The sequence below is a fragment of the Chlorocebus sabaeus genome, chromosome 15 (assembly GCF_047675955.1).
Source record: "Chlorocebus sabaeus isolate Y175 chromosome 15, mChlSab1.0.hap1, whole genome shotgun sequence".
Taxonomy (NCBI): domain Eukaryota; kingdom Metazoa; phylum Chordata; class Mammalia; order Primates; family Cercopithecidae; genus Chlorocebus; species Chlorocebus sabaeus.
This window is the reverse complement of record NC_132918.1, coordinates 85,406,814-85,422,985: the sequence shown is the minus strand read 5'-3', so window position 1 is coordinate 85,422,985 and position 16,172 is coordinate 85,406,814. Positions and strand designations below refer to the sequence as shown.

General features: G+C 39.6%; 1 protein-coding gene across 2 annotated transcripts in view; it reads right to left on the bottom strand.

Annotated features, from left to right (window-relative positions):
• The window catches only part of CLDN16 (claudin 16), an 89,316-nt gene that overhangs the window by 71,342 nt on the left and 1,802 nt on the right, over positions 1–16,172 (bottom strand). The gene's annotated exons all lie outside the window — the stretch shown is intronic.

The following is a 16,172-nucleotide window of genomic DNA, read 5'->3' as shown; positions in this document are numbered from 1 at the left end:
GCTCTCTAGAACATAGATTAAAATCAGATATTTTCTTGGCCAGAGAAAAGAGAGCTGCACTGTCTTATCCCTGCACTGGTCAGTCTTTGGAGACAGAACAGTGTAACTTCTCAGGCATCTCTGGGTGAGGTACCTTCAATCAGCTAAGGACAACCCTACAGTTGACAACCCTGCCAACTTGAGCAGTTATCAGCCAAAACCTGCAGGGGCATAGGTGTACCAGCCCAGTCAAAGAGATCTGGAGAAGTGCCAAGAGCCACTTCCAAGTCTGCCACTCGTACTTCTCAAATCCATTGACTTCTCACAGTAAGTTCTTCCCATCTGGTCTTAGCTTCTTCAGAATTTGAGTTGGTCTCAATTTCTAGGAAAACTTGTAAGAGGAGCATTTGTAGTATGAATTACAGTCTTCTTTGCTGCAACTGATCTCAAGGCTGTCAACAATACACATTATCCTTGTCAGCTACAATTATAGATTCCTTTTACACTCAGCTAGGACTTCAGATAATCTAGATGGCTTGTCTGGTAGGATGTCTCAGACACTCATCCCTGAGAGCCTTGATTCCCTAGTTACCATGCACTTGCCAGGCAATACTTGCTATACTTTTTAATTTATAATTAAATTTGGGCATGAGGGTACCAAGAGATAACCTGCAGCTCACTTGAGTATGAAAAGCATTTCTCCATGCCCCTATTAAGTAACGGCAGCCCTTTTCCTTAGGTAATCGGGCTAAAATACCCCAGTACACATTCAGATGCCCTAGTGTACACAATCTTGGCAGTATGATAATTCCTTTTCTTGCTTGTTGGTCCACTTGAAGAACTAGAAGTGATCATGTATCAGCTGTATCTTTAAGTTTTGTGACACTCTTGCTGTGTCCCTGAGTGAAAGCACATCTTCTCTGGAACCTCTGGATCCACAGGCTCTAAAGTTGAGTAGACAGGCAACACAATGTCTCCTAGTCAATTCTTGGAGTGTAGTGAAGTAGGGCTACTATTTGCTCCATCTCTTGGTTACTGAACTCATGTACTCTACCTACTGGGGACCCTGGTACCACGTAATGGCTGTTGGTTTAGGATGAATGTACATATTTCTGAAGTACAGTGTCCCCATCTATGGGCATCACCTCCAAGGTGGTACTACAGCTATACTTTAAAAGGGGCCTATGCTCTATAGGGTCAGCCGCCACTAATTGATTCAATGTATCATAGGATCAGAGGATATCTTTGCCATGTTCCCACTACCATGCTTCCTTTACCATAAAGGGGTTCTCTTGATCTGAAGTGATGTTGTATGAGATGCTATCCAACATATCTCTCCATGAGCCTTTCCATATAATGCTGACTGAAATACTACTGGTAGAAAAGGCAAACACATCCTTGGAATATGTGTCACTACTACTTAGGATTAATTGTTGCTTTTGTCAGGATGAGAGAAGTCCAGTTTTATCAACTTGCCAACAAAATGTCTGGCTGGTTTTGTCAAAGAACATTATCATATAAGGAGCTCAGTGCAGAAATGTGTTGGTTGATAGGTTGGACATGGCATCGGGTATATCAGCTTTGGTGAGAGGAGAACGCATTCTTATAGATCCATATATTGTCTCCATCTACGCCGCCATGACTTCTACATTCATGAGGCCTTTCAGCTAGCTAAGTTGGCTTCTAATCTATCGGGCCATTCTCCACACTTGGTTGCTTTGTGTCTCTAACCTGATGAGGCTTAACACGTAATGACAAGTTCTTCTTACTTTCTACCCATTTCCATATGTTCATCCACATGCTTCTTTCCTGAAACTTCTTGTCCCTAATACGAAAACATTGCTTTGTTCAGGCCAAGCCATCCACCAATGCCATCCATTTGTGAATAGCCTTCTTTTAAGCCATTTGTCTCTCAACAAAATCGGATTACAAGTAACACTAACCCAAATCCTGCCTCCTATTCCTATTTTCCCATGAATACTGTCTTCTAGGACTTCCCAAATGGGGCTACATTAAAACAGCAGTCCATTGTCCACACCAACATACTGAGCTGAACAATACATGGACCACGCCTGTGTTGTTTTCTTCCTCTATTAGCTGCTCATAAGGATTCTCCCATGAGGTTACAGGTGTGAGCTGATTGAGTGGTGTCAGGTGAGACTGTGCAGGTGACAAAGAAATCTGGAATATTTGTTCATCCACCTTACATATGCCCTTTGGACATTTTAAGGGTGATCCATTCTGTAACACTTCTATTTTATAAATAGTTGCTGCTGGGGCTGCTGTAGTTTATAGTTTATTACTTAGTCTGCCAACCCTCAGTTCATGGTGAACAGCTTTTGTCTCATGTCTGGATGCAACTGCATTTTAAATCATATGCTCTGCTGCAGATGGCATGGCCTTGCTCCAGAATCTCAGCAGTCTGTTATGAAACCCTTCTGCTGGGGCTTGTCAGAGACTCCACACAAAATCTTTATCTCCTAGAGATAATTTTTAAGCCACTGTAGGATCTGTTGGGCCACATAAGCCATGTGGTAGGACAGCTTGTACTATATGGCCTGGACATGCCCCTTCTTGTTCAGGGCCTCACTGAAAACTGGGAGCTTTCCACAGCACTTGCTAAATCATTCAGTGCAGTATTCCCAGGTGTTGTATTTGCTGTGCTTTACTTCTTTTCTAATGGTAGGATACAAAAGATGCTATAACTTTGCCCTTTACCTTGGAAGGGATGTCTCAGTATGCAACAGACCACTGGATCCCTAAAAGCATCATATATGTGGCAAGCCACTGAATCTTTGTATGCTTAACTCCCACTCTCTGAAGCACATCTGACTTATTATGGCATCCAGAGTCTTACCTAGGCATGAATTTAGGCTTTTCTGAAGTTCTGCTGTTGTCACAACTAAGGCCGATGGTTTGCCAGCTCAACATGCTCCCAAGCTTCAAGTGAGAAGGGTCTCTTTAAAGACTTCCCAAAAATAACCTCAGACTTTTGCACTTAGTTTTAAATTAATGATTAGTCATTTTTTTTTTCTCCCAAGTAACCAAAGGCACACAACAACTAACACCAAATGCCACATTCCTTAATCTTGTTATTTACCCTACTTCTCTCAAATGCCAGACACTGTAAAAGCTAAGGCATCTCCAACACTTTAGCAACTGTACTGTTAGAACATTCAAGAAACTGTAAATATTCTACTTACCACTAGGTTTGGGGTCGTCAATACTACCCAGCTGGGATCTGATTCAACTCCAGAATTAAATCTTTAAAGTCTGCTTTATGGGACAATTTCTGGCAATAACTATCATTTATATTGAGCTCCCTAGAAGCTGTGCTCTCTAGAATCAGTGTCTGAGACAGATAATTTTATATAAGTCATTTATTCAGGACATGCCCTTAGGATAAACCTTTTTTTTTTTCTTTTTTTCTTTTTTCTCTTGGTGGAGTCTTGCTCTGTCACCAGGCTGGAGTGCAGTGGCACGATCTCGGCTCACTGCAACCTCTGCCTCCCAGGTTCAAGCGATTCCCCTGCCTCAGCCTCCCAGTAGCTGGGGCTACAGACATTCACCACCATGCCCAAATAATCTTTTGTATTTTAGTAGAGATAGGGTTTCACATGTTGGCTAGGATGGTCTTGATCTCCTGACCTCGTGATCCGCCTGCTTCGGTCTCCCAAAGTGCTGGGATTATAGGTGTGAGCCGCCGTGCCCAACCAAGATAAACCTTTAAAGAGGCAAGAAAAGCAGAAGAGTACAAAGAAAGAAGCTAGATAAAGATGTGATTTCAGAAGAATTCATCCTCAGGGCCGGGCGCAGTGACTCACACCTGTAATCCTAGCACTTTGGGAGGCTGAGGCACGAGGATCACCTGAGGTCAAGAGTTTGAGAGCAGCAGCCTGACCAACATGGTGAAACCCCGTCTCCACTAAAAATACAAAAATTAGCCGGGCATGGTGGTGGGCGCCTGTAATCCCAGCTACTAGGGAGGCTGTGGCAGGAGAATCGCTTGAACCTGCGAGCCAGAGGTTACAGTGAGCCAAGATAGTGCCACTGCACTCCAGCCTGGGCAACAGAGCAAAATTCCATCTCAAAAAAAAAAAAAAAGAAAGAAAGAAAAGAGAAGAAAAAAAAAAAAAAGAAAGAAAAACAGAAAAAGAAAAGAATTCATCTTTAGACTGAACCCGCCAAGAGCTCTGGAGTGTAAATTGTTTACAGAGGTTGTACCCCCTAGATGCAAGGGGACAAGGCCGTTACACCATCGCATAGGTCAACCACTGGTTACCAGCCACTGGTGAAGAGGAGAGCTGCATATCTTCCCAGGCATCTCTAAGTGAGATGGCTCTCACTAGCGAAGGGCTTTCCTCATTGCTGCTAATAATGTAATTTGTTAGTAGCCAATACCTGTAGCACCTGGGAGATGGGTTATCCTCCTAACAAAGAAGATGAAGTGGTGGTTACCAACAAAATCTACCATTCTAGCTTCACTTTTCTCCTGTGCTCTGACTTTCTAAAGGTGCTTCTCTTTGGCCAAAGTCAGAGAGCAAGAGAGACTATGAATGCAAGTAGAAAGATTCACTTGCTGGGAACAGACTGAGTGGAAAAGACTGCAGAATGGACGTAGAGGGGCACACACACAAAATTGCCCATTGCTTGTATATAAATCATTCAATGATAAATTCATTCAATGATAAATCAATTCATTTATCATTGAAAATCATTGAAAATCATTCAATGATAAATCAATCATTCTTAGCACATAACCTAAGAGAGAAAGCACAAAGTCTTTAGCATAGTGGGCCCTTCTCAGTCTCTTTATTCCATTTTGCAGCTTCAAATTCCAGGCCCCCTACCTGATATAGCATATACTCCCGTCAAATTTCTTATCCTTCTACTTCTCACTTTTCCTCTTACCTGATATTCCTCTCCCTAATCTGAATACAGCCTTCTGCTAGCCCACTACAACTTCCCTCATTGTGCCAAACACACACGTATAGTTTTATCCTTACAGCAATCACTGTGTACTCTAGTTTGTTATAAGTTATTTCTCAAATAGATTTTTAATTACTTGAGCACAGGAATGGCTTTGTTTTTGCATCATTTTGGCAGAGTAGCAATAAATGAATGAATGGAAGAAATAATGAATGATTCATTCATGTCCTTCAAGATTCCATTTTAAGCAACATCTTTTTAATGGCAACTCTAGCCCCTCCTCCTTGTCTCAAATTTTAGGTGCCACCCTACCTTGATTCCATAATACTCTTTACCTAAAATTTTCATAAAATTTACATGGTTCTGTGACAGTGCTTCTGTCAGCTGCATTTTACCCCTCACCCCACTGAAGTATGTGCCTTTTATCACACTATTTCCAGTGCCTTGCAAACAATACATCTTTGAAGAATATGAAAGATTAATAAATGATTGAATGAGTAAATGTGTGTAATAGAGAGTGAAAAACCATAGAATTTCAAGGAGGGACAGCATACTTTTCTTTTTCATTATCAGAGAAAGCACTCCAAATTATGATAAGATTTTAGTAAGTGTGGCATGCACAATGGGCTGCTGAACATTAGGCAGAATATCATAGAAAGATGAAAGATCAGCAGATTTATAGAAAGATGATAGATAGATGATAGATAGATAGATAGATAGATAGATAGATAGATAGATAGATGGATGATAGATTGATGATAATTGTTTTAGCTACATAGTGTTCAATCCCTATAAGGGAAAATGTCCTACTGGTATTATATAAAATTTTATCCATAGTTTTTGAGTAATAGTGTATATACTTAAAGTACTTTAAGGCAGTCAACATGGGTAATTTGTTAACATACTTAGAGTGCCATTGGCCCAGATATTTCTAAGAATCTGAATAATTAATACCCTTTTAGGGAAAATAAATTGTTTTAACACACCTTGATCTGAAAGTTGTGGATCCTCAGAGTTCCTAAACCTGAGGTCTGTTTCATTTAGAAAGCTTCTACTTGCCTAATTTTATGGAGAAAATGCCTTTGTCTCACTCTTTGACTTACTGCGTAACACATATGCTAATGTCTACAACAAAAAGAGTCTCAGTTGTTTATCAACCTTGTTGGGTGTAAAGGTTTATTTATATGTGAGCCAATAGCTTTTGACAGAGATGTAGGTCTTCTAATGGCAGTAATATTCTCCTTTTTCCCTAAACACCTGGCTACAATAAAGCAGGGGGATAAAAAGTTGCTTAATCATGCATATGACTAATAATTAATGTCAGTCTAGCCCAACTGGGAATACAACGTTCCCTTAGTGTTCCTCCTTCAATCTCAATTCTTAATAAAGCAAAGTGTCTTGTAACCAAAAAAATAAAATCATGCTCTGCTATACCTGATTAAATAATCTTTCTTTATCTTCCAAGACATATTATCTTGTTTAATTTTCCACTAATACACAGCAATTCTGTATTACTCAATATTGTGCTTTTGCATAATCTTATCTTTCTGCTAACTTAATTAATAGTGGAAAAATTAAGTGTTGGATGAGACCTTAGAGATCATTTTAATCTGTTCTCCTCCTTTTATCTACCTGAAAAATTTAAATCCATAGAAATTACACAGGTGAGTAAGTGGCTATGCCAGGAAAAGAACCCCATTTTCCCGATTAAGATTCCATGTCTTCATTTATCCCACACTACTACTTAAGGTGTTATTAATGTCTCTCTTTACTTCATCATGAATTCATGCATATAAGCTCTTAAAATCTCAGCCCTTACTGTCTGGTGCATATTAAGTAAACTATTAATATCTTATTTTTGTCAATTGATTTCATTATATATAATCAGAACTTTTGTTAAATTCAGAATTATGTGAATAATTACCTGCAATATATTTACATAGCCCCTTTCTACAAGGAAAATCAATGTACTTTATAAAATATTTACTCATCATGGGAGGTAGAATAATAACCTCCCTCTGCCAAAGATATCCATGTCTTTATTCTTCAGACTTAGAAATAGGTTATATTACGTGGCACGATGAGAATTAAGATTGCTCATCAATTGATCTTGAGATGTGGGGATTATCTTAGATTATCTGAATGAGCACAATGTTATCACAAGAGTCCTTAAAAATGTCAGAAGGAGGTAAAGAGAGTCAACCAGAGAACTGGCTTTGTGAAAAGCATTTGGCCCATACTTGCTGGCTTTGAAGATGGAGGAAGATGGCCATAAGCCAAGGGATATAGATCCCTCTAGAACGTATCGGGACAAGGAGTGGAGCCTCCAGAAAAGTACGTAGGCTCGTGAACACTTTAATTACAGTCCAGTGAGATCCCTTTCAGTTTTCTCAACTACGGAACTGCAAATAATACATTTGCTGTTTTAAGCCACTAAATTTGTGGTAATTCATTACAGTAACCACCGAAAACTAATAGACTACTTTTAGAGAGATATTTTAAAAATTTCAACAGAGACTATCCGTGTAGTCAAATCCATTTTAGGACTGTGACAAGAGCACTCTAGTAGTGATGAACAACATAAGTATATGAGGTGGCAGAATGCTCTATATCTGCATTGCCAGTATGTAGTTACTTGAAATTGTCAAGTACTACAGAGGAACTGAATTTTTTATTTTCATTAATTAAAATTTAAATAGCTATGTGTGACTAGTGGCTATCAAGTTGGACAACACAGTTAGTGCCTAGATTATAACTAAATGCTTCTTCTTATATCCTGCCTAGGATTCCAAAGACAATTTTTACAAACGATTACTATAGCAAACAATAAATAAGCCTTTGGCTGTTCTAAATCCTGGAGCTGTGTTTAGTAAACTGTGTACTCAGTAAATATTTGATAAAGCTTGTGGGAATATGGTAGCAGCCACCATTAACGTCAACGGTAGAGGAAGAAAGTTGCTTGGGAGAAGACATCCACTGTTTGCAGTCAAATTCCAGCCAGGATGGTCTCTGCAGCACGAAGGGCAGGCATAATCAGACAGCAGATCACGCTCATCTATTGACCCTAACCTCGCATAGGTATGGTAGCAAAGGTCAGAGTAACAGCAAATCCGTTTCAAATTCATTCTTAACTGTGGGACTTTTGCAATGTTGCACTCTGTCCTCTTTCTATTTCTCACGTTTACTCATTGATTCTGGTTCTACCTGGTTTAACCTCTACCTTGTGCAACTGTCACAGAATAAGCAGTTGTTTCTGAGGCTATCTTAGAGGAGAGAAAACAGGATGAGGTACAGGGCTGAAAGAGTAGCAGATTTTATTTTAAGACTTTAGTTTTAAATTTGAAGGTTAAAAATTACATAGACACATGCATGCCTTTGGAAAATTAATTTTACTTTTGATTATTTTTCTAATGGTTATGGCATGTTATTTATAATTATTTATAATTCATCTTATGACACAATAAGGCAGCTTGTTCCATTGTAAAATCTCTCACTTCATCCCATACTCTATCCTTACGGTCATGTACTGGTTCAGATTCTCACATCGTTCTCCTATAACAGTTATTATAAGAGATAAGATTTATTGAGCAGCTAACATGTGCTGGGTTTTTTTGCTAAATAAGTTATGTGTAATAACCCACCTTTTACCACCACCAGGTGATGAAAGTAGTACTAGTATTCTTATTTTGCAAATTAAAAAAAAAACAACAACAAAGCATCCAGAGGATAAGTAACTTACCTAACATTACACAGCGAGCAACCAGCAAAGCCAAGATTGGAATGCATCAGTCTGAAGCTACAAGTCATGCTTCTTGCTATTTTTACCATATTGACTTAAACAACTTCATTATGACACACAGAGAGGGAGCTTCAGTTAGAACATGGATTACAATTAGTTACTATTATTACAAAACAGCATAATTTAGTATTTTAATAGTTTATTCCTTAGAACCGACATTTCACAGTGAAACAATAGTTTTCCAGTATACAAAAGGTAATTCAAGTTTCTGTCTCTAAAATCTCAGGCAGCACATTTAGAACAGTGAGCACACAGTTGAAACTCAGCAAATATTAGGTACTATATTCTCAATTTTGGAAACATTTCTAGCTAGCGAACTTGAAATTGCATATAATCTTGTATTTGGTCATGTATATGATTAAGTGATGCTGGGGGGAAAGGTTGAGATACTTCTTCTATAATATTTCAACAGTCCCCAAATTAGACAGCTAACTGGTCTCCGTACACTAAGAATCCAATCCCATCATACTTTTTCAACTGTTTCTTTTCCTGTTTTTCTTTCGATTCAGACTTCAGTCCCGAACTCCATTCCTCACCTAGATAATACTAACATCCTTCTAACTGGAATATACTGCTATACCTCTCCAAGATCCATCCCTCTCGCCAAACCATTCTTCTCTCTTCAGAGTAATGTTAAAATGCAAGTCTTATCAGGTATTGTTCCTCCTTTAAGCCATTGAATGTCTTTCTATTCTCTTGAGAAAAAATTTAAATGACTACAGGTTAAGTTAATCATTTGCATGAACATATTAATTAAAACTAATGTCTAATACCCAGTCTTCCTCATCAATCTTTCTGGTTCTAAGTCTTATTATTCCTTCTAAGACAATACAGCCAAATTGCATCTTACAGGCTAAAATCATGCATAATATCATTGTTCTTGAAAATCCCTCAGGAAAGAGCCATAATAAAGATTGACATACTGTATAAGTCCAAAAGGTCGAGCTTCTCCTTCATCTCTGAAATGGCTAAAACTGAGAGAGGGAATAAGAGTCATTCTTCCTAGCCAATGTTTGTTCTCGTTTAGGAACACAAGTAATGTCTTGTCCTGTGTTGACTGGCTAAAATCCCCAGAAGCTTTTGAAATTGTCATGGCTCTTAGCTCAGAATAAATATGAAATCACATGAAGGTATAAATATTCACTTTCACCCGTCTCTGGTAGGTGCACTCATCTCTCTATCTGCAATGTCCCGCCTTTGGCATAGTTCAAAGCCTCTCACCAACCCATCCCTAAACTATTCAGCCTGTTCATTAAATTCACTTCTATCTCTTCCTTCTGCCTCCCAAAAAAATAACAAATTTGCTCAAGTGTCTTCTGAAAATTCTGTGATTGCTCCTTATTGACCACTAATGTGATAAAGTCCACACTTAGCTTGGCATGCTAATCCTGTAAATTAAACCATTTATGTTGTGCGCTACCTATGCATATATTGCACCAAATGCCTACAGGGCCCAGAGAAGTATCATAAATGAACAAAGTAGAAATAGCAGATACTATGGAGAAATCAGAAACCATAGAGCTGCATAGTATTGCCATCTCTTTTGATTATTCTAAACAAAAGAGAATCTAGATTTTTAGGGAAATCTTTCAATTTTTCAAAGTTAAAAGCTAATTTAGTTTTTGGAAAATTACTGAGCACTTCAAACAAAATGCATATTCAGGTCAAACTTGAGATTCATTTCACTGGTTTGTAACACTGCTCTCTATTTATATGTATACATGTGTTTTTTAACCTAGAATGTTCTCTCCCTTATGTAGCTGGGAGTTTAGTTCAAATATTTTGCTCAGCATGATCAAGTCACAGTCAGCTTACCTACATTCTACTCCTTGGAAATGGAATCCTCACCCAGGTTCTCAAAGTACTGCTATCATTTATCAAACACTTTCCAAGTTCCAGATACAGGATTTAGCATTATCCATAAGTTACCTCAATCAATTTTATTTACTTCTCACAACACTGTGAGATACACATATTTATTTTCTTTTACAGATGGAGAAAATGAGGCATAGAAAGATTAACTTGTCTAACATCATGTCTAATAGAGAGAGAAAGTAGTATCATATCCTAGATTCTGTCTTATCTCAAAGATCAAGGTATTAAAAATTAAGATCATTTTTGCATGTGTGCAAGTCTCACTCTGTCACCCAGGCTGGAGTGCGGTGGCATGATCACAGCTCACTACAGCCTCCATCTCTCGAGCCAAAGTGATTTTCCCACCTCAGCCTCCCGAGTTGCTGGGACTATAGGTTCATGCCACCCATGTCTAGCTATTTTTTTTTTTTTTTTTTTTTGGTAGAGATGGAATCTCACTATGTTGCCCAGGCTGGTCTCGAGCTCCAGCGATCAAGTAATTCTCTCACCTCGGCCTCCCAAGCTGTTGGGTTTATAGGGATGAGCCACCACACCTGTCCAAAAAATTATGATCTTCATTGTATTGCTACTTATTTCTGCTTTGATATGTTCTCCACACAAAAAAAAACAAGGAAGATCTCCTTGAGAGTCAAAACTGTTTTCACTCACTACAGTGTTCCTAGCGCCTTGGATTATAATAAAGATGAGCGATTCTTCCTCTATCAGTTCATCCATCTATTCACTAATTCAATTAGTTACCCCTCACTTACTGAGTGCTTCCTATTCACTCTGATATGACTCTGATTTGGAGGCTTGGTGAGGATGCAGTCTTTGGGTATCACTGTACTAGGCAGTTGTAACCTTGGAGAGTTACAAAGGAGGTAAACGATAAACATTTGCTTCGGGTGTAGGACAGTGCACCGCATAAGCTTTCTGGATCAAGAGCCAGAACAACTGAGTTTGGAGGCCAAGCCTGCTTTTTGCTACCTGTGTAACTTGGGATAAACTACTTTACTTACTCACACCCCACTTCTCTCATCTGTATTGATAGTTACCTAATTCAGTGACTTTTTTGAGCACTAAGTAAGTTTATACAAGCCCTTAGAATCTAAATGATCAGTGAGTGTTAGTGAGTATGATGATTGATTTTATGTGTCCACTTGGCTATGACGTCCACATGTTAGGTTAACACCAGCCCAGATGTGACTGTATTCTTTAGTTGTGATTAACATTTAAATCAGTAGACTGTGAATAAAATGGATTACCCTCTGTAATTTGATGGGCTTAATTCAATCAAGGAAATACTGAGGTTTCCCAGAAAAGCAGGAATTCTCCTGAAGACTAAAAAATTTCAGACTCTAGACTGCGAAATCAACTCCTATTCAAGTCTTCAGCCTGCTGGAACGCTCTATGAATGTTGAATTTGGCAGCTCCCACAATTGAATGAGCCAGTTTCTTATAATAAATCTCTGTCTCTCCCTTTCTCTCTCTCTCTCTCTCTCCTCTCTCTCCACAAACACACAAATACACATATATAGTCTATTCGTTGGAGAACCCTCACTAATAAAGAGATTTCAAGTAAAATATTACCAATTTGACCTTGACTCTTGTTCAAATAAGTTGAATGTTTCTAGCATCTTTAAGATAAAAAAGATCTTCCCCAAATGGCACAAGTAAAGGAATAAAAGGAATAGTTCTTCACTAACTTGTTTCAAAGTAACCTTTTATGACTGAAATAGAAGATTTGATGGTTAAAATGTCATCCCCTCCCAAATTCTCTGAAGAGATGGACCTGCTAGGCTAGGAGTTAAGGGGGGAACCTATGGGAGAAGTTTTATGTTCCATGAAAACAGGGGAGATACTTGATGATAAAAATATCAAACTGAGGTTTTGTTTGTTTTTCTCTCATTACCCTCTAAAGATTCTCGCAGGCCTGTGAGAGTCATTTGACATCACATCGCCATTCTTCCTCTTGACCAACCCCTCCTCAGGAGAACCCTTCAGGCATTAGTCCTAACCAGGAAAACCATCCAGGGCTCGGAGGGAAAACGTTGCCAGGCTTGGAGAGGGGACCCAGAAATCTCATTGGAAGCTCATATCTATGCCATTGCTGCCTTTTCTTTTTCTGAACACAACATTGTGTCTTCATTCTAGAGAAACTGCATATCTTTTCGCTAGATTTAACTATGACATTAAGTGAGATTGTAACCATTGAAGCATGAAAGAGTCCTTCTGAACAAACATGAGGATCATTTGCAAATGGCAGGATTAGAAACTAAATGTATCTGATCTGCCTGAAATAATAAATACTGTTTCATGTATGCTTGCTATATACCAGCTACTATTCTAAATAATGTATATGTATGAACTTGTTTAATGTTCATAACAGCACTAGGGTCTGAGCCATTCAAAAGAGGAAACATTGTGAGTCACAAGAAGAATGTTATGCAAATTTCTCAAGGTTACTTTAAGTGGCAGAAATAGGATTCAAAAGGTTTGTGCTTTTGACCACTACGCCTCACTACCCTCTCAAAGACTCCAACGACTTTCAAAGGGCCATTTAAAAGGTTGTGTCAGTCACACAGCAATGTGTATTTAGTAACCTGTATGTTTTAATACCAAAATTCATGTCAAATTTTTACAATATTTGTTCTCTGAGCCTTTTCTCAAGCCCTAAATAATTATACAGCAGATTGCTCACCTAGTAATGTGTTCATTGGTTCTGCTTTTACCACTTACGAAGCTCTGAAAAGTCAACATTAACATATACATAACACTAAGCAAAAAAATTTACATCCTAATGTCTTTCTTACTGTCATCATCCACCATTTCTGAGAGTCTGCCATGCTGCCTCTTAGAGGCTTGCTTCTATGTCTACACTCTCTTCTGACACTTGTAGGCTTACCTTTGCTTCTATCTTTTCTGCATGTATCTCTTCTACTTATTACTGGTTCTCGAGATCATGGCGAAGCCCAAGCATCACAAGCACATGGAATAAACCAGTAGGCTATTTGCTGTTTTTACACATATCTTCCTCCTCAACAGCAACAACTTTCTGCTACATGATTCTAAATCCCCAGGGTATAAATTCTCAGTGGGCTGCAACAGATAATTGAGAAGAAACAGTCACCGAGTAAAATATCTTGCCACTGCCTGGAGCAAGAAACACATAAGTATATCTAAGCTCTTCCAAAGAAGAAAAAAAAAATTGTCCTCAATTGATTTGGGTCACACAGAGAAATACTATAGGAGAGCAGTTAAAGGCATGGGCACCAGGGTCAGAACACAGAGAAATAAATACTATAGGAGAGCAGTTAAAGGCATGGGCACCAGGGTCGAATTATACAGTTTGGAATTCCAGCACTGTCATAGTCAATATGACTCTGGATAAGCAACCTGACCTCTCTGTGTCTGTTACCTGCACGTAGAGATAACATAGAAAACTCTGACCTCAACACTGATGAAAATATACAGCAACAAGTGCCAGCTGTCATTACTTAGAGTCATAAAGCTTCAGACCTGGGTGACTTTCAGAAATTAACCCCATAACTTTTATTGGTAGGGAAACTGAGGAAGAAAATAAGTAATTTGTCTGAGGGTACATAGCAGATTTTACTACTCAACAGGCTAAGACACTTACCATACCATTGCCAGCCTTTCTAGAGCCTTCTGGCTCTCAGTGCTGCCTTTAGTGTTTATGTTGCATACACGAAAGGCTAGTGTTTGTAAGCTGTTTCCCTGTTGAGTTGATAGATTTATGCTGAGCCATTATCTCACCTGTCATCTACACTGAAGCCAGGAGCAGAAAACTAGACAGGATTAAGGCTGCCTAGAGATGGGCCTGAATCACAGTGAAGCAAACAGGATTCACCTCAGCCTCACAAACATGGTTGAGGGCAGTGAAATAATCCGTCTCACACAGACCCGAAATACAAAACAAAAACACAGGGCCCTGCTGACCACAGAACTCATCCCTCCAATTCCCTGCTAATTGTAGGTTGATAGAAGCAAGTCCTAAGGGAGATTAAAAGGGCCTGTGCACAAATATATTTACTGGACTCAGATAATGTCCTTTATTTGTTTGTTTATTTATTTATTTATCAAGATGGGGTCTTGGTCTGTTGCCCAGGCTGGAGTGCAGTGGCACGATCTCGACTCACTGCCACCTCCGCCCGCCTCCAGGGTTCAAGCAATTCTCCTGCCTCAGCCTCCCAAGTAGCTGGAATTACAGGCGCCCACCATGATGCCCGGCTAATTTTTACATTGTTAGTAGAGACGGGGTTCACCATGTTGGCCAGGCTGATCTCGAACTCCTGATCTCAAGTGATTCGCTTGCCTCAGCCTCCCAAAGTGTTGGGATTACAGGCGTGAGCCACTGCGCCTGGCCTGAGCCACCGTGCCTGGGTTTTGTTTAATAACAGTTTTAATTCTTAAATGTTTGGAACAAAAAAAGGAAAATGAGATTACGTGATTCACCTGGTACTGCTCTAGTCCTACAGCAAATTCTAGTGCCTTCTCTGATCAGGGAATTTTTACAAAATCAAATGTGATTGATGCATCTTCATCCACACTGACAGGCACCCACAGAACATCCACCGAGACCTAGCAAGAAGTACTGACTGCAGGCCAAACCCTGGGATACAACAGGGACATGGTCTTGCCCTAAACAGCTGATAGGAGAAAGACAGCATTCACTGTGTTAATCTTAGTCCACATTAAATGTCTTCATCTAACTCCTGTTTTACATTCTTCGGTGCGTGTCCCCAAATCCTAGCACAGCCAAGTCCTTTAGTTGTAAGCCTACATGAAAGGCATCCAGGGAGAGCCAGGTGGAAATGAAGGTGGTGGGGCTTGGCCTTTCCTCCCATTCCCACCTTGAGCATTGGCACCTTTCCTTCTCTGTCGCCCACTAGCAGTTGCCATGGTATATAAGGGTATATCTTGTTTTCTCCTTAATATGTTTATTTCTGCTTCCAAGGTGCTTCTGTTTTTACTAAAACCATAGAAGCTTCCCCTCCCACCACACTCGCACCACGCACAAAAAGCAGTGGGAAAACACTTAAATTATTCCTAACCACAACAGCACTTCTGACTAACTACAAAGAAGGAAGCTTTAGAGAAGCATAGAGGGAAACTACAGTCCCAGCGAGACTGAAACCAGAGGGGTGACATAGCCAGTCACAGGAAAAGCTGGAACCAGAGCCCAGACTTCCTCAACTCCAGCCCAGTCCTTTTTCCACTGGGCAAACGCTGTTTACATGCCCTCACTTGTGATGAACAGTATGTGATAACTCACAAAATTAACACCTTTCAGGGAGAGCGGGGCACCGACCAGGTCTCTCTGATAATGAATTGCTGCCTAACTGCTGTGGGGAGGAGGTTGGTGTTTGGCGGGGGAGGGCTAGGCTGCATTTTCGTAAGGACAATAATACATCAAAAAGGACAATCATAGATCAAAGGGGATATTTTTGGGTCAACTTGATATGTAGTGGAAAGCAGATTAGGAGGGGAGTCAAGTACTGGATATGCTGTGTGTGTGTGTGTGTGTGTATGTGTGTGTGTGTGTGTGTGTGTGAATCATGTTGCTCTCTGGGTCTGTTTCCCAGTCTGT